This window comes from Nomascus leucogenys, chromosome 7b (genome assembly GCF_006542625.1).
Source record: "Nomascus leucogenys isolate Asia chromosome 7b, Asia_NLE_v1, whole genome shotgun sequence".
Lineage (NCBI taxonomy): Eukaryota > Metazoa > Chordata > Mammalia > Primates > Hylobatidae > Nomascus > Nomascus leucogenys.
Genome location: NC_044387.1, coordinates 93,789,195 through 93,808,922, shown reverse-complemented (window position 1 = coordinate 93,808,922; position 19,728 = coordinate 93,789,195). Strand labels below are relative to the sequence as shown.

General features: G+C 39.7%; 2 pseudogenes; one reads left to right on the top strand and one right to left on the bottom strand.

The window, feature by feature from the left end:
* Positions 1-1,828: 1,828 nt before the first annotated feature.
* Positions 1,829-2,055, bottom strand: LOC101179140 (annotated as a pseudogene).
* A 15,915-nt stretch (positions 2,056-17,970) lies between these two features.
* Positions 17,971-18,893, top strand: LOC101177424 (annotated as a pseudogene).
* Positions 18,894-19,728: the final 835 nt, after the last annotated feature.

Below are 19,728 nucleotides of genomic sequence, written 5' to 3'. Positions count from 1 at the left end.
ACGTTTTTTGTTTTATTGTTGCTGCTGTTTTTAAATCCGTGTTTCTACACTGTCTTTTCCTGCAATTAAGATTAAGGTAGCCAGGTGGGGACTATGTCTAAATTGTTTATCTTTAATATATAAAGGGAAAGGTTGTCATCAGCCTGCTTAAAAGATACCACATATGAACTCAAACAAGATCAGCCTTTGGTAATTCTAGCTTCTGATGTAGCTTTTCTTTTTTTCTGTTTTCTTTTCAGCTAATGTATGACCCTAATAAATTACCACTCTAATTGGGTGTTTGCTCAGTCAATTCAAAAATAGAGTTATTCAGGAGGGCAAATGAGTTAATAAGACCTTTTGTTTTTCTTAAGGCATCTCTTAAAACCTAAACGTTAATTACAAACCATTATTACAAACCTTCTTCCCTTATTTGATGACATCTGTGGCTAAATGTTTGGGTCCTCCTTTGTGTGTAGGTTATTGCATTAAGTACTGCCAGATCAAATAAGTGGTATGTGCTTTATTAAATATGCTATTCAGCAAGTGAGGTTTGAAAAATTAGAAAGGATGACCACACTGTTTTGTTTTGACCTACTCTGTGCATGTGTGTGTGTGTGTCTATTTTGGTTTGTTTTGGGTGTCTTACACAGTAAATTGTCCTAAGATTGCTCAGTAACACAACTTCATGCTCTGGTAAGGTGAGGTAACGTTTGCTTCTTCTCTAAAGTTAGTCAGCAGAGAGCGTATAACAGAACAAAGACGAAGAAAGCAGGAGTTGATGTTAACATAGAGACTGCCTTTTATGTCTTCCTGGATTCCGCAGAGAAGAATTGCAGCCTCATTACTGAGCAATGAATGTTTCCGGTTATTTTGGGTGTGGAAGCAAATGAGAAGGGGAGAGGGGAAAGCCAGCAGCAGGCTTGGACAGCTAACTAATCTATTACAGTCTGGGGAGATGCTTAAATGAGTGAAGCAATTAAAATCAACACACCTGGGACACCAGGGGGGAAAAAAAACTGGAGAAGAGTAATTAATGAAAATCCAAACACATAAACAGTTGTAGTATCTACATGAAGCCTGCGAAGTTGGTGGTTCAGCCAGGCATGAAGGTGTCTTACTCCCTTACTGAAAAACAAGTAAACGTGCCCTACAACACACACAAATGATTTGTGTACAGATGCTGACATGGCTTCCAGTTTACCCACCCCACATACACAAATAGCTTATGCACTTTAATGGGCAGTATATATGTTTATACCAAAAAAAAAAGAATGCATAGAGAACGACTGTTTTGCTTCAGTGTTTGGTGAATGTTGATGGAACTTAGTAAAATAGAACATTTATGACCATGAGAAATGGCTCTCTGGGGAGTCATTTCCCTGCCCCCGGCTGGAGGTAAAAGGCTACAGTGACAGCGCTAGGTAAGAGAGGGACAGAACAATAGGTTCTGTGAGTTTGAGAAGCAGAGGTTGCTCTGACTGGGTGGGTGGTAAGAGCATCAGTCCTGAGCAGCACATAACTCAGAGAGAAGTGATGGATTCGTGTGGAATGTGGACATAACAAAGGGGGTAAAGCAAGAGCAAATTATGAAAGTGCACTTGAATCACCCAGTGTGCTGAGGACTTTTCCTGCCAACAAGATTCCACTATTGAAAAGCCACACGCCTGGTGGATTTCCTGATCAAATCCAGAACACTAAGTAACACGAACTAACCCAATGATATAACCCAAACCAGACTCCACCAGGCGATTGGCTGACTGAATCAATTAGAAAACGAGGAGTTTTTTCAACCTTTAAATTGAAATAATTAATTCTGTTGTTTGAATTAAAAAGAATTTTAATACAGTTAAATCATTGTGCCAGTGTATTCCAGCTGTTTCACTGCCAAAACTGGGGGCAGGGGCTGCTTCAGTTTCTCTGCCTTCTCTTTGTGATGACCAAGTTATAAAGGTATCTGTTGCACTGAACTTGTAAATTCACATTATTCTTATATTTCTTGATCCTGAGTTATTTGGCATCCTTTTTTCTGACTGTGAGCAGAAAGTCCTTGATTTTCTTAATTTTGAGAGGCATGGCGACAAGACAGGCCTGCACCAGCAGTGCCAGGGAAACACCCTTTTCCGCCTTTCACAAGAGTGTTTAAAAAACATCAAGACTCTCCTTTGCTCTATATTTCATTTCAAAGTCACAAAGCAAAAAAATGGACTCTAAGTTTAAATTCTGCTCTTTCTTGTTGCCTACCTTGGTGATGTTCTTATATTTATTTCATTTTCCATTCACCTAACAAGCCCCTGGCAGTCTCTGTGGACAGTTTTGAAGTCAGCTGCCTGGTCACTATATCTCAGACTCACACACAGGTAACAGCCTGAGAAAAGCACTGATGAGTGAAAGGCCCACTTTGGACCCTCATATCCCAGCATCCTGAGAGCAGGGCGCCCCTCGGAGCCCCAGTGACCAGACAGGGATGTCCAACAACCACAACAGAACTTGCCAGGACCTCCTTGGTTCTAAGGATTCATGACTGGCTTTGACACTGGGTGGAGGATGATCAAAAGCCCTTCAAAAATCAGTCTCCTAGGGAAGCTCCATTGTCTTTCATCTTTTCTAGTCCAGTGTTTTCCCGACTGCCCCCTGCCAGGATAGGGACTATCAACGCTGTGTTGCTCCTAGCTCCTCATACTTTAAATGGTGGTGGAGGGGAAGCTGCATCTAAGTTCTTTAAACACACACACACACACACACACAGATATATATGCATTTATAATTAAAAGATTTTTATTCTATATAATAGTGAATCCTAAATCTGTTAATCGTTGGAGTTCTTTGATCACATAACGTGGTTTTTCAAAAAATATCAGTTCCTAGGATCCCAATTCTAGCATCTCAATCTAAGACCCCAGCCTGAACCCCTGGGCCTGGGATCAAACTCAGCAATGTGGAATTTTAATGCTCGCCAGATGATTCTAATGATCACCGATATTTACAAACCTGAGACTTAATTCAGTTATTTTTTATATTTATTTATTTATTTATTTAGAGACAGAGTCTCACTCTGTTGCCCAGGCTAGAGTGCAGTGTCACGATCTTGGCTCGCTGCAACCTCTGCCTCCCAGGTTCGAGCAATTCTCCTGCCTCAACCTCCCAAATAGCTGGAATTACAGGCGCCACCATGACACCTGGCTAATTTTTTGTATTTTTAGTAGATACAGGGTTTCATCATGTTGGCTGGGATGGTATCGAACTCCTGACCTCAGATAATCCACCCGCCTAGGCCTCCCAAAGTGCTAGGATTACAGGCGTGAGCCACCACGCCCGGCAGTTTAGTTATTTATTAAACCAAATATTTTAAAATGTATCTTTGGAAATTCCATTTAGAACATATTGCTTGCACTTCACTCCTGATTCCAACACTTTACGAAGTCACACGATCTCCTTCCCCTTTCTTCAAATATGTGGTTTACAGTTGTGGCGAATAGAGCCCTGAGAAAAGATTCCTTTAGTTCCCTTTTTACTAAACTTGTGGGATAACATAACACCTTAAATCCAAGAGAAATTCATAATTCTACTTTTTTACCACACCCCAGATCATTTCCTATTATCTCAAGGGATGCTGTAAAATTTTTGAAATGAAATTCCTCTGAGTTCCTTAAATTTCTAACATTTGAAAAACACTGCTTTAGATTCAAGGGAAGAATTCAAGGCTTCTCCTCCCCTGTCTCCTCTACCCACCCTCCCACCCTCGCCCCACCTCAGAGCCACTCCCTTGGAGGATTGCATTCTTTTCCATCAAGGTCCAGTCGAGAAAATGGACACCACACTAGGTATTTTAACAGAGGGAATTTGATATGGGAAATTTATTATAGATGTTGAAAGGCTAAAAAGCAAAAAGAGGCACTAAGATAACAGAGATAGGTAAGAAGCAACTACCACTCTTAGGGAAGAGGTTGGAGTTTCCAGAACTATAAGTTGGATGAGAGCCTCATAGAGTAGGGACCCATGTCTGGAGGTGGAGCCACTGCAAAGTCATTCCTGATACATCAGGAGCTTGTAGGACAGGTTTCCTGGATCTGGGGCTCTGACCTCCAAGGGAGGCGCTAGCTGGAGGCCACTGCTCCTTCAGACAGATTGCAATGAGGTTCTAAGGGCAAGGAAAGAAGCTGAAGACAGAAGATGACTAGTGCTGCCCAGAGAAAGGCCACTGATAGGGTGACACCTAGAAACAGCAAGCAAACAGGAGGAAGGAAAATCCCCGTCCCTCCTCCTGCAGCCCAGAGTCCCTGTAGGGCATCCTAAGAGGAAGCTCACCGACCAGAGCGAAATGCACTTTTCAGAGTCTTGGCCCCTGCATCACAGAGCAGAGTGTTCAGGGCGGGCTATGTCACTGAGATTAATCCAGCACAGGATCAGACAATCTCTTGGGTCAGAAGAGCAGCAGAACTTGCATTGATAAACACAACAAGCTTAAAAGCTTCTGTTTTCATGACTATGTTTTTTGGAAGGTCAAATAAGTTTGGGAAAACTATCTTTATGATTTGGAGTATCACAAAGTCTATTAGTATATTAAAGGATCAGAGAAGTCTTGCAGTAAAGGAACCTGCTTTATTGTGTTTAATTATTTCTAAAATTTATTCAGTGTGGATTCCTTTCCCCCACACGCACATATAATATTCCTCAGAACATGCAAACTGTTCTAAATGCTGCTCTAAAAAAAAGTTACTAAAGTCCGAACTGCTTTTGTTGGTTTGCTTCTAAAGCTAGGAAAAAGAGAAAAGAATATGTATATAAGTGAAATCAAATAATTGGGAAGAAAAACAGAGTATCCGCAAAGCATTAAATCCAATTCTATTTTTTCATGCTTTCTGATATCTGTAAAAGGGAGATCCTCCTCTGCCCTTTACGACACCATTAGAGAAAAAATTCCTCATGTAATCCTCAGATAAATCATGAATCACAAGCTATAACAAAGACCACCAGCTTCAACCAAATCTAAGAGAACAGGGTAGTGTTACGTGAATCTGTACAAACGAATCACACAGCACTCTGAGATGCCCAGCTGCCTTAAACATATAGGGTAGCTTGAAAATTATCCTGCAGGGCAAAGAGTGGCTGTATTTCTACTCGAGAAGGTAAAAAGAAACTCTAATGTCTCCCTTTCTATACCTTTTAGGACTATGGCTAGTTTCCACTCCCTCCATGCCTGCCTCAGGCAGGAGGAGGCACCTGACAGAACAGAAACCTAGAGTGTGGCACATGGTAAACTCTGGGGAGCTGGGCTGGAAGGTCATGTAGACATGGGGGCTGAGGCCAGCATTCAGCAGATACAGGTGAATGGGTAGAAATTGGGTAGAGTTATCCACAAAGACAGATACTGAGAGAAAAGGAATAACCAGGATGGAGGGGGTGGGGAGAGAGAGGCGAGGAGGAAGGAGGAGAAGGAAGGGAGGAGAGGGAGGAGAAGGAGGAGTAAGGGGAGGAAGAGGAGGAGGAATCTCCCTTTTATAGATGTCAGGAAACATGCAAGAGGAAGGAAGGAAGGAAGGGAGTGAGGGAGGGAAGGAGGGAGGGAATAAGGAAGGAAGGAAAGAAGGAAGGAAGGAAAGAAGGACCTGTAAAGTATATAGAAAGAGGGAGGGAGGGAGGGAAAAATTACTGCTGGCTGATTTTCCATATCCCATGATACTAGCTCTAAATTCTTCCTACTCAACTTGAATGCTTCATTTGACACCACAATGTGCAACCACTATATGTATCCTCATCAAGTTATGCTAATCTGGCTTTTACCTCTGAGTTGGATTTTGTCCGTGAAGACAAGTGATTCCTGTCTGGAAATCTGGAAGTTTCTTAAGCAAACAGTTTGAACTGATTTTATTTATTTAATTGACTATTCCATTCCTTATCGAAAAACAGGTACCAAAAAGTTCCAAACAGTTGAATGTGGATGAAAGTAACCATCACATGTCTTCAACACACCTCCTTGCATGGTGATGTACTACCTACAGACCTGGCATGGCACTAATTCATACTGTGATAAAACATCAAGGCCCGATTCTAGTGCTAAGAAACTTTCTGTCCCATTCATTGGGAAGATGATTAGACAGAAAACCCTGGAAGTTTTGCCTCCTACACTCACATAACAAAGGGCAGACATTCCTGGGGCAGGGATGGGAGAAACCAACTCTAGTTAAATATCTATAGTTCAAGGCATTAAAATTTGCTATTAATGCCCCAGCATAGTCTCTTTTACTGGATCTGGCTTCACTTTACAGGCAAAGCAATACCTCTGACTATTGCCCCAGCAAGCTTCCAATCACTGACTCCTCTAAAGGTGACTTACAAACAGGTGCTTATATTTGTGTGTTTTTGCCTTAGAGTACACACCACATTTTCCACCTTCTAAATTCACTGGCTTTGTCATGCTTCACTTTCATTGGGTTCTTGCTGTTTCTACCCTTTTGGAATTAACCAGTCTGCTTTCCAAACTCACTTTCAGTTGGAGTACAGACTGAAACTTCCCTTTGCCCGCTGGTCCACAGTCAAAGGCCAGGAGCCCTGCCCACTCCCATGCTCGGTTCCCCTGCTTGAACCCCAGCCTATGCCACAGGAAGTGGTCCCTCAAATAACATGCAGTACCCCTTTGCCCATCAGCAGAACTCTGTTTGCCTTTTCTCTTTAACAATTTTAAACATACTTCTTTTCTTTTTAAAAATTATTTTAGATTCCAGTGGTACATGTGCAGGTTTGTCACATGGGGGTACTGCATCATACTGGGGTTTGGGCTTCTACTGAACCCATCACCCAAATCATGAACATTGTACCCACTAGGTAGTTTAGGAAGTTTTTCAACTCTTGCCCTTTTGGAGTCCCCACTGTCTATTATTTTCATCTTTGTAAACATACTTATTTTCTTGTGTCTTTCTAAATGAGGATCTAATTAAAGTGGCTGTTTTTTCTGATGACTATAGATTGTTTTTCCCTGTATTTTCTCTCCTCTCTCTCTCTTTTTTTTTTTTTTTGAGACAGGGTCTCACTCTGTCACCAGGCTGGAGTACAGTGGCATGACCATGGCTTACCATAGCATCTACCTCCCAGGCTTAGGTGATTCTCTCACTTCAGCCTCCCAAGTAGCTGGGACTACAGGTGCATGCCACAATACCTGGCTAATTTTTGTATTTTTTGTGGAGACAGCATGTTGCTCTGTCTACATGTTTCACCATGCTGCCCAGGCAGGTCTCAAACTCCTGGGCTCAAGTGATCCTCCCGTCTGGGCCTCCTAAAGTGCTGGGATTACAGGCATATGCCAGCATGCCCTGCCTTTCCTGTATTTTGTAATTTAGAATTGTGAGTTCATGTTGGGTGGGACATTACCTATAGGACTCCTGTGCAACCTAGGTTGAAAATAGGTCTTCCTAGAGAAGGCTTTTAGTCACTCATATTAGGGGGCACCCAGTATTGTTATCAACCTGAGAATGCTTTTTACATTATTTTGTGGAGAATCTAGGTCATCCAGATAGTAAAAACTCAAACCCTAAACCTGAGTGAGAGCAGCCTAGGATTCCGGTTTTCTAATATCCTCAGGATTTTCCTGTGCTTCCTCTTTTCCTAGTAGATCAGGCCAAGCACAAAAGTTTGTCTCCTACTGGGAGAGGATAAACATTTTCAATTCTCCCGCTTCACAGATCTACAGTAATTCAAAAGTTCTTTATTTAAGTGTCTTAGGTCTAAATTTCTGCCTTTCATGGGCCCAAAGATTTGTCTCCTGTACTTTCATGGCCATTAAAATCCAAACCCATTGTTAATTATACTGACCAAAAAATAAACCCATAGCCATCAAAAGATCAGTTTGCAGGGTATTTTCCTTACTTTCTTTGTAGCATTTAAAAGCATGCTTATTATATTTATAGTAAGAGAGCTTTCAGATGAACTTAGCAACATTGCTAGAAATCAAGGCTAATGTTATACTTTGAACATTTTTGTTCTTATTATATGTCAGGATTCCTTTGGATATGGAGTCCCTTCTGGAAGTGGACTGGTTTGATAACCATGTTTGATTCCTTATGGACTTACATTGAAAATGTCTTCTTAGGCAAAGCGAAAAGAAAATTTGTGCAATTATGTGCCCGTCTCAATCGACAATACAATCCATATGGAGAGAGCAGCTCCTCTTTCTGCTCACCCCTCATGAACATGGTTCAAAATTTTCTCAGGATGGGTTCAGTGGCTCATTCCTATAATCACAAGCTTTGGGAAGCTAAGGTAGGAAGATCACTTGAGGCCAGGAGTTTGAGACCAGGCTGCGCAACATAGCAAGACCCTGTCTCTACATAAAAAATAAAATAAAATTAGTCAGGCATGGTGGTATGGGCCTATAGTCCCAACTACTGAGGAGGCTAAAGTGAGAGGATTGCTGGAACCCAAGAGTTTGAAAGTCTGAAGCTATGGTAAGCTATGATGGCACCACTGCACTCCAACCTGGGTGACAGAGCAAGACTTTGTCTCAAAAAATAATTTTTTTCTCATACTCTCCAAAACAAAACAAGAATGGTTTCTTACTACAAAGGTTCCTTGAAATCAGCTTTGCAAAAATAAAAAGAATGAAACAACCCGTTCTCAAAGAAATCCAGCTCTTCCTGGGGAAATCAGGATTTAGACCTTAATTCTAATATTTGGAATTCTTCTTTCCATTTTCTATTTTTCATTGGTATGACTTTAATAGACATCTTTGAGTGGGAACATTACAAGATCATGCCTTTACAACACCAAAATTAACTTTCAATTTGATCAATTTAGTCAAACCCTACAATACATTTTTTAAAAGTATATTATTTCATTGAATTGAGTAACAATAGAGGGATTATTGAGAAAAAAATTAAGAGTGATATTGGAAAAGTGAGTAAGGGAATGCAAATTTATATGTTGGTTAGAATAGTCAGAAGGCCTTATGATTTTTGAATTTTAGCAATGCTATTTCTATCAAAATTTTACAGATCTCCCTTAAAAAGGTATTGTTTAGCCTCTATTTTACATCTAATGTACTGGTTACATCCACCACATAATAGATGGTGGACACCTATTTTACTGGTTACCCATGCAGTCAGAGAGTATTTGGATCTAGCCTAAATTCTTCCTTCTGCAATTCAAATGTATTTCCTCTGGCCCTGTTCTTAATGGAGATCAGATTCTTACAAACAACTCTCCTCTTCTTGAAGGCTCCCCTCTTTTTCATGCATTCTATTGCATTGTCTTAGGTGTACAACCTCCATGAAGGATGTCCTGAAGGGGAGAGTTCAAGATCAAATGATATGTCTCTCTTCATGACCTAACAAACATAATTTTCTTCTTTCTGGTTACATTAACAGTGAGAATTTCTCTTCAAATAACACATGGAAGCCTAAGGTGCCACAGAAAGTGTATCATTTTAAACCCCACAGAGGCTTCAAACTGTTACTCTAGAAAACATTTCTCCAGCAATGCTGTTTGTTGAATAATTATAGTTTGAGTTTTTTTGTCATCAAAATAAAAGAAAAAAGTTCTGACTATTTCTGACACGAATTATATTGTTGAAGGGTAAAGTGTGATTCCCTTTCTGTCTCCCTTTGACCTGTTTCCAAAGTGAAGTTAAATGGAGTGTTAACCCCAAATCAGTCAATCTGGACACATTCTATCATATGTATTCACCATCTGTCCTGTATCTCTGCTCTGTTCCTCCCCTCCACCCCAAACATATGCATAAATTCTTTCTTTGATCTTCAATAATTGATTCTTGTGTCTAACATTTTCTGACCTTTACCTACTTTTATTTATACATATGCATAGGTCATCTATACATATGTCCATTTAATCCCAAAGTAACCATTCCAAAAGACCAGAGGACAAATCATTAATAACCATAATATCTGCTAATTATTAAGTAGTTCTTATATTCCAGGATTTCTGTTTGGTGCTTCATATAAGTTACCATACTTAAGTCTTTTAGCAACCTGTTATAAGTTGAGTTGTGTCCCCAGCAAAAACATATGTTAGAGTCCTAACTCCCACTACCTCAGAGAAGGAGGGACAGATATGCCAAGAAAAGGCCATTACCTATAGAGGTGTGGGCTGTCCAGTCCATGAGGGTGCCTGGCCAGGGCAGCAAGTGCAGCTAAGATTCAGTCTGTGCTCCTCCTACCAGGCTGTGTGCCATGGAGCTGCACCGTGTCTGACCAGCAAAAGGTGCCTCTTCCCGTAGGCTACGTGTGGCCCTATGCAAGAAATTATTATCTCAAGATCACAGCATTCGCATTGGACTCTCAGACAGGATGCAGAATAAAAAGATCTTTGGTCATTGTACTATTAGAAAGCAGTACTTTATAAACAGGATGATTCATGCTTTTGAGATTCTTTTTGTTTTTCTTCAGTTTTTCCTTTACCTTTTGTTGCTAGTGTTGAAAAATCCCTTTTGTTGAGCTAAAGAAGAAGTGCATTTCTTGTTTTTGCTTTTTCCACATTGAAACCAAACTTCAAGAGGAAAAACATACCACACACACACTGTATGAACTGCTATACAGCAGATAGGCAGAAATACATAGCAGTGATGTGCCAGGGCTCACGAATTAGTCAGATCAACATGTGAAGCCCAGCTCTGCTGTGCAAATGAGGCAAACTAACCTCCTAAGTCTCATTTTCCTCACTGGAAAAGTCACTCAACACATTTTTATTAGGTAGTGCCTGGCCCTGTTTTAGCATTCCCAGGTTAGGGTCTATATACTCATGAAGATTAAATTCTAGATTAAGGTGGTAAAAAAGGGGAAGACAGACAATGCTGAAAAATGCACATAATTTAATTTGCAAAATCCTCCTCCTCACAAATACATCAGTATGCATTTCTCTTTTGCATTTCTTGGTATCTTATTAGCCAGAGAGCCATTGATCTGCAAGGGTACCAGGGAGAGATCAAAGTAAAGCAACAGGAATGCAAAGTTATTTAAAGAGTTAATATTTAGTTTCTGACATCCAAATAAGCTTTCTAAATCAACAGCAAGATAATAATTCTTGATGCCAGGTGAGGTGCCTCACATCTGTAATCCCAGCACTTTAGGAGGCCAAGGCAGGAGGACTGCTTGAGCCTAGGAGTTCAAGACCAGCATGGGAAACACAGTGAGACCTTGTCTCCACAAGTACTAATTTTTTAAAAGTTAGCTGGGTGTGGAGCAGCACACATGTACTCCCAGCTACTCGAGAGGCTGAGGTGGGAGGATTGCTTGAGCGCAGGCAGTTGAGGCTGCACTGAGCCGTGATCATGCCACTGCACTCCAGCCTGGGCAACAGAGCAAGACCCTGTCTCAATAAAATAAAAATAAATAGGACTGGCTGACTAGATCACAGATTTTATGTATACTGGGCATCTACTTACACCTGGAGTAGGGATGCAGATATGCGGTGGACGGAGATGAAAGTGCAAGAAGTCAGGGAGGGGAGGAGAAGAGGAAATCAGACACCAGTGGTTTTTTTTCTCTGCTTCATTTCCTGGGACCCAACCTCAAACATCCAGATGAAAGAGGAGAAACCCGGGCACACTGGGGTTTGTGGCTCACTTCTACAGATGTAGTACAGACAGGCTACCAAACAGGGCTGCCAGGTAAACAACAGGAAGCCCAGTTAAATTTGAATTTCAAGTAAACATAAATAATTTTTATTATAAGTATGTCCCATTCAATATTTGGGACATACATTTTTTTCCATTGTTTCTCTGAAATTCAAATGTAACTGGACTTCCTATATTTATATTTGTGAAATCTGGCAAACTTACCCCAGGAGAACTGCTAGCTTGGGGCCTCAGTCCCCCATGGCATGGGCATGATGGCACAGAAGTGACAGTGGGAGTGTTGACAGCTAGGCCTAAGGAAGCATTCTTGCTCAATGTGTGGAGTTCTTGGATTGTCTGGCCCATTGTAAGTGCTCAATAAATATTACCTATTACTATCATTATAGCAATCACTGGAACACCCTCTTAGGTCCCTGGAGATATGGGAGCAGGGGAGAGAGAAGAATGCAGTAGACAAGAATAGAATAAATGAACTAATATTTTTCCATGAGTGAACTGGCACTGGCAAGGCTCCTATTGGATAAAAGATTGATGAGGCATTCTGGTGTCAGGAACGAATGTTCAGAATCCAGCCCTCGTGCTGATCAGAGAGTCTCACTGGGCCCTGAGCCAGTGGACTCAAAGAATGCAGAGCTCTAACAGCACAAAGAACTGTAGGCCTGGAAATATAGTAGTCCATCATACCTGCCCCCTAGGGAAAACAGGAAGAGATCCAGTATACATGTGTGAGAGACACAGAGTGGATATCTTTTAAAATAAGTGGGGTGAATTAGGTTTACTGCATTGGAAAACTACTGGAAAGCCAGCTACCAATTAAAAGGACCAGAAAATTCCTTGCTGTTGACTCAAACTCAAGAAAAGCATACAGTGATCTTTTTGAACAGCTTTGCCTTCTGAGTTTATGGCAAAATCCTCCTAATTAGTAATGTGAAGTCTTTTGGAAAATGAAAAGAATGTCCTAAAACCAAATTAAAAAGGCAAAACGGTGGTCATGAAATTGACAACTTACTGGTAACTCTGCCTTTTTTGCCCTGTGAAAATGCACTTTTACTTATGGATTACTCAGCCCTAAATTTTTCCAATGATGTTACAGAACCGTGAAAGAATTTCCACACCAGCATATTCCTGTCAGCTAAGAAGTCATAAAGTGTATATGCAATCTTTTTCCCAATGATTGGCATAGGAACTTGGAAAGTTGGCAGAAATAAATGATGACTGACAATTTCTACAGAGCATCTTATTGTGCTTTGGTTTACAAAGTCATTCAACATTATATGGGCTTCACACATTTATTTTGTTTTATTTTATTCTATTTTGAGATGGAGTCTCACTCTGTCACTCAAGCTGGCGCGATCTCGGCTTGCCGCAACCTCTGTCTCCCGGGTTCAAGCAATTATCCTGTCTCAGCCTCCCGAGTAGCTGCGATTACAGGCCCATGCCACTATGCCCAGCTAATTTTTGTATTTTTAGTAGAGACGGAGTTTCACCATGTTGGCCAGGCTGATCTCTAACTCCTGACCTCAGGAGATCCACCAACCTTGGCCTCCCAAAGTGCTGGGATACAAGCGTGAGCCACCGCACCCAGCCTAGCTTCACACATTTCTTAAGCACAGTATAGTAGAAAATGGCCTTGCATATTGTATGGTCCAGAAGGTAGTCCTGAATCAGTTGCTCTTTAGAGCAATGATCTGCGCCAATCAAATGCATCCTGTCCTGATGTATCCAAGGTTTATATCATCTGCTTTTAATCAGGCTATTGTGGGTTAGAAGAAACAGCTAATAATATTTTTTATTTCTAAGTGACATGTTGACACACAATGGAATTAACTATTTGTAATAGGCTGAATTGTTGCCTTGTAAATTCTTATATCATAGTTTTGCCATTTTGAGAATAAATACAATTTTTATTTTGTTAAGAAATTAGACTAAACCAAATAGCTAAATGCTAATAGTATGAAGCACCACAGAGCATGGCTAAATAAGCCATTTATGTTGTCCTTATGTATCTGAAGTTTTTGTGGTCTGCTCAAGTTTTTCCCTAAAAACTTCCCTCAATATGAGCTGTATATTAAGGTTCTGATATGGTTTGACTGTCCCCTCCAAAATCATGTTGAAATTTAATTGCCATTATAACGGTATTGACAAGTGGGACCTTTAAGAGATAATTAGGTCCTGAAGGCTCTGCCTTCATGAATAAATTTATGCTGTTATTGTGGGAGTGGGTTAGTTATAATGGGAGTGTGCTCCTGATGAAATGGTAAGTTATTTTCTATTCTTTCTCTGTCTCTTGCATTTGTCACTTGCCTTTCTGCTTTCTGCCATGGGATGACACAACAAGGAGGCCCTCATCAATGGCTGAGCAGACATTAGTACTATGCCTTTGGACTTCTCTGACTCCAGAACCATAAGCCAAATAAACTTCTTCTCTTTATAAATTACCCAGTCTGTAATACTCTGTTGTAGCACCAGAAAATGGACTAAGACAGGTTCCATCAGAGGTATTACACTCACAACAAAATGCTATTAGGAAAAAAAAATTTTTTTAAATAAAAGAGATAAAAGACCAAAAAAAGAGAATTATAGCATATGAAAGTATGTTATTCACAATAAGGATACAATTATAAGGTTTTCTTAATTAATAGTTTAAAATAAATTTCGAATTTAGAATAAGTTCTCCAGATTACCTTCATTTTAACTTTTTAAGCAAACGCTTTCTTTATCAACCACGCAAGTGAATATGCTAAACTGATTAGGGAAGATTGGATAAAGTACTGAAATGGTAAAGCAACTTTTCTTGGTAACATTGTTTCATTTCAATAAAAATATCTATAGATCCAACTAAGTTTTTTGGCCTCTAGAAAAACAATAATGACTTGAAGAGCTAGTCCATATATGAACTTAGATTTGTATATCTTAGATGAAGCCTTATCTTTGCATTAAACACATCTTCAAAAGACATTTACTAAGCAACACTGTTGGTGATAAATCAACTCTATAAGCATTAAGTGTGTTATTAAAAATATTTGAAACTAACAAAGTCACTTTTTAAAGAAAATGTACACTTAGAATATTAATAGTTAAGTTTTTTTTCTTAACCAACTTAACATCTTGAGGTTCATAGCAGTTTCTTCCCAATTATTTTATGGAGAAAACCAGGTGAATCATGAATCACCAAAGTCTCCTTGAGGTTAGCTGAAACCAACAACCATCCAAAGAGAAAACATAATCCTTGGAGACTACTTTTTATAAAACAGTAAATTCCAAGACCCTACAGGGAAAATGTGAATTTAGATAATCTTTGACAGACAATTTTTTCCTTTTGTTTCCAGCTTTATTGAAAAGGTAATTTTTAATTGTCCAGGGTTATAATTATAGCAATTAAAATATAAAATGAAAAGCCAAGATACTGATAATGATTGGTATCATATATCATCATAGTCATGATAAAACTTTATCAATTCAAGTTGCTAGATTAGACAAAATGTTAATCTCCTGTCCCTTTTCAAATGGTTTTTAACATCAGATAGAATCATAATACTAAATTCCACTATACAAAGGTCTCTTGTTTAACAATTTAGAATCACTGTTTTTCTTCATTATCCTTCCTTTTGACTTTTTCACATCTAAAGATGTGTCAACTAGTAATGATCAATGGAAATAAGTGAAATTCAAATGAACAGTTATTACAATTCTGGCAAAAGTAAGGATGGGAAGGGATGTGAAGTGAGTGGCTACAATTAGTACCAAATACATGACCCTGAATATAGAAGTCACTCTATAAATCCTTAATTAAATAATTAGGGACCTAATTAATTTTTGCCTTCTGGCCATTATCACATCTAATCAAAAGCTGATTATAATTATAACACCATGTGAAGCTACTCATGATCATAAGTTATATTTTTAAAAAGCAATGGGAAAACTAATGACCACTTAAAATGCACACAACTTTATTATTCCAGTCTCACAAAACCATTGGAAACCACAGCTGTTGATAATGTTTTTGATTTGCCAGATCCTGTAACAGTCCACTTACTTTGCCTTGAACATGGCATTTGTACCACATTAAAGTTTGGCAAGCTTAATCTTTACTAACCACTGGCAAATGTGAACATGCTATAAAATATAAAAATATGTTTCAGCCAAAGCCATTATCAGGTACATATTTGCTTGGATTTGATTAAGAAACCTCTAATTTGTTCATGCGCACTTGGCATCTTTATATTCTGTGTGATGATCATGCTTGCAATTTGTATATTATGTGTCTGACAGCCAACTAAAGCTCTAAGTGCTATCAAGGAAGAAAACAAAAAGGAGAGGAAGAAAGAAATCCTATTTTACTTCTGTTAGTATGAGAATGAACTTCCATAAACTTTTAGAGGAAAGTCTTCCAACAGTGATCTTCCCCATCCTCCCACCCTACCTGCCCCATACTAAAGATATTTTTGAAAAGCTGGCATATTCTCTTTCTACATCATCCCAAAAGAGAATCTACCCCTGCATTTATCTGGTGACAAGCCTCAGAATAGTGTAAGAACTAAGGTCTCTGGCCCTTTACCAACCCCAAGCTCAAGAAAAACATTATCTCTAATATTCCAACACAATGGAGTTCTTCAGTCTGGAAATCCACATACTCCATTAAGGCAGCATCGAGCAAGTAGTGTGCGATATTGAAGCCATTGTTCTGTTTTGTTCATCCATGCATTTATACAAGGCCAGCAATGTGTGATACGTGGTTCAGTTTGTGCTTTAGTCTTACTTCTCCCACAATAGGCCTCACAGAAAACCTCATTAAATTCCCATTTATTGACTAACTCTCCCATTTAAAAACTCAATAACCTTTCAAATATGGCATCTTACGTTTATCTCACGACATGTTGTGAAGTAGAAAAGGTAGGAATTATGTAATGATTTATCATATATAATCAAAGGGAATGGCTAATTTTCAGAGCAGGACCAGAATTAACATCCCCTCATCCTAGCTCTCCATCCACACCCAACTTTCATTGTCTTGTGACAGGGACCACATTCTATTTACTTTTCAAACCCAGCAGATGGATGCCTGTAATGAAGAAAAAACACTGAACATAAACATAAAAAAAATGCAACAAATCAACCCCCCCTCGAACAAACCAAACCAAAACAGAGAAACAGATGCTTCTTCCTAAGAGTCATTTACTGTTCACCGACTCACTCAACAATTTATTGAGCTTCTACTAAGTTCTAGATGCTATCTTTGACATTGTTCACCTCAGGGAGTGAGATAACATGGAAAAGTAGCTATCACAGTGCCTGATGTGTGGGGGGTAATCAATAAAGTACATTTTCTTCCTTCTCAAATGTTTATCCTTGAACTAATCAATCTATGAAAATCCATATGCAATCAAAAGAAAGTATTCACTTCTGATCCAGAGTCATCATTCCTTTATACCTCCATATCTGTGGTTATGTACTGTGACATTTAGGCACGAGCTATCAAGCCAGAGAGAATAAACCACACTCAGGCAGAATCATGGCTTGTGATTTGTGGTTTGCTGGGTTTTTTTGTGGTAAAAGGGAAGAGGAAAAAGCCAGTCAAGTGTCCTGGTATTAACAGGCTTTATCAGTATATACTCCTCCCCTGCCCCACCTCACACACTCACACAGCTTTGGGGAGGAGGTATTATTAATCTAAACAAATAGCTTGCAATTGACAATAAGCATTCTACTATCTTCTCTGGTTATTTAAATGTAACTTTCATTTACAAGCAATTTATACAGACAGACACAGCCTTGAAGCCAACACTTTCTGCCCTAACTTGCATCCTGTTTTCTATTTGCTTTTTTTTTTTTTTTTTTCCTGCTTGGCTCCCAAGACTAGGCCATATATGAAGGGGAAGCCAATCTGAGGCATCATTAATGTCCAGTTTTCATGATCGATGCTAATCACTACCGCCAAATTGTTCGTGTGGTAATCCACACTGATCACTGAGACATCTAGAATGAATAGATCCTTGTGTCCTTGTATAAACAGACATAGTAGTTGTAGCTCCAAGATAATTAAAGAACTCATCTATGACCTCTACTGGTCATGTTACCAAAATACAACAGCTACCATTCTTTCAGACGTGTTTCCATTTATTAAAATAATATTTTTCAGCACCTACTATGTGCCAAGCACTGTTTAAAGGATTGCAGTAAACAAAACACACAAGACCCTTTCCCTCTTAAAATTCAGCAAGGGAGACATTTAAACTATAAACATTATAAGTAAGTTCATTGTAGAGTATTTTAGAAGGCAATAGGTGCTTTCAAAAAGAGAAAAAAGTAGATCAAGGTAAAGGGAATCAAAAGTACAGAAGAGGGCCCTTTCCCCCCACTAGGGCCAGGCCTGCAGGTCTCTGTCGAGCCACAGATGTGGGTCTCTGTTCTGCAGGATGGGGTTTGTTAAAGTTGTTAAGAATAAGGCCTACTTTAAGAGATACCAAGTGAAATTTAGAAGATGATGAGAGGGTAAAACTGATTACTATGCTCAGAACTGCTTGGTGATACAGTATAAAAATAAATACAACACACCCAAATACAGGATGATAGAGATATCATTTGTCAGATTGCTTATGCCCGTATAGAGGGGGCTATGATAGTCTGCACAGCATATGCACACGAACTGCCAAAATATGGTGTGAAGGTTGGCCTGACAAATTATGCTGCAGCATATTGTCCTGGCCTGCTGCTGGCCCACAGGCTTCTCAATAGGTTAGGCATGGACAAGATCTATGAAGGCCAAGTGGAGGTGACTGGCGATGAATACAATGTGGAAAGCGTTGATGGTCAGCCAGGCGCCTTTACCTGCTATTTGGTTGCAGGCCTTGCCAGAACTACCACTGGCAATAAAGTGTTTGGTGCCCTGAAGGGAGCTGTGGATGGAGGTTTGTCTAACCTTCACAGTACCAAACGATTCCTTGGTTTGTCTATCCCTCACAGTACCAAACGATTCCTTGGTTATGATTCTGAAAGCAAGGAATTTAATGCAGAAGTACACCGGAAGCACATCATGGGACAGAAGGTTGCAGATGACATGCGCTACTTAATGGAAGAAGATGAAGATGCTTACAAAAAACACTTCTCTCAATATATAAAGAAGAGCATAAATCCAGACACGATGGAGGAGATGTATGAGAAAGCTCATGCTGCTATACAAGAGAATCCAGTCTATGAAAAGAGGCCCAAGAAAGAAATTAAAAAGAAGAGGTGGAACCATCCCAAAATATCCCTTGCTCAGAAGAAAGATTGGGTAGCTCAAAAGAAGGCAATCTCCCTCAGAGCTCAGGAGCGGGCTGCCGAGAGCTAAACCAAACAATTTTCTATGAGGATTTTTCAGATAAAGACAATAAACTTATGAACAGAAAAAAAAAAAAGACAGAAGAGGTAGAGCTGGAGAAGTAGGCTGCAGAATTAAATTAGGTGCTCAGGATAAGTATCAGTGAGAGAGTGGAATTCAGCAAAGCCTTGAAGGAAGTGAGAGCCTCAGCCACTACTAACACTAGTAGGTTCTCAAATTAGTTAAATTAGACATTGTATTAGTCTGTTCTCAAATCACTACAAGGAACTACCTAGGACTGGGAAATTTATTAAGAAAAGAGGTTTGATTGAGTCGCAGTTCCACAGGCTATACAGGAAGCATGACTGGGAGGCCTCAGGAAACTTACAATCATGGCAGAAGGTGAAGGGGAAGCAGGCATGTCTTATATGGCCAGAGAAGAAGAAAGAGAGTGAAGGGGGAACTGCTACATACTTTTAAACAAACAGATCTCATGAGAGCTCACTATCAGGAGAACAGCAAAGGGGAAGTCCAGCCCCACCCGGTGATCCAATCACTTCCCACCTGGCCCCTCCTGCAACACTGAGAATTACAATTTGACATGAGATTTGGGTGGGGATACAGAGCCAAACCATATTAGACATCATTCTGGAAGTAGTGTCCATTTTCACAGAGAGTTTCTAAGATGGTTTTGGAGTCAACCAGACTTGTTCAAACTCCATACTGGTCAGCTTTTGGTGCAGCAACAAACAACACCAAATTCTCAATGGCTTTAAAAACTATTTATTTCTTGCTCACATTTCATGAGGGCTGCAGGTTGACTGTGGGTCAGCTGTGACTCCGATGGGCTCAGCTTTGCTGGATT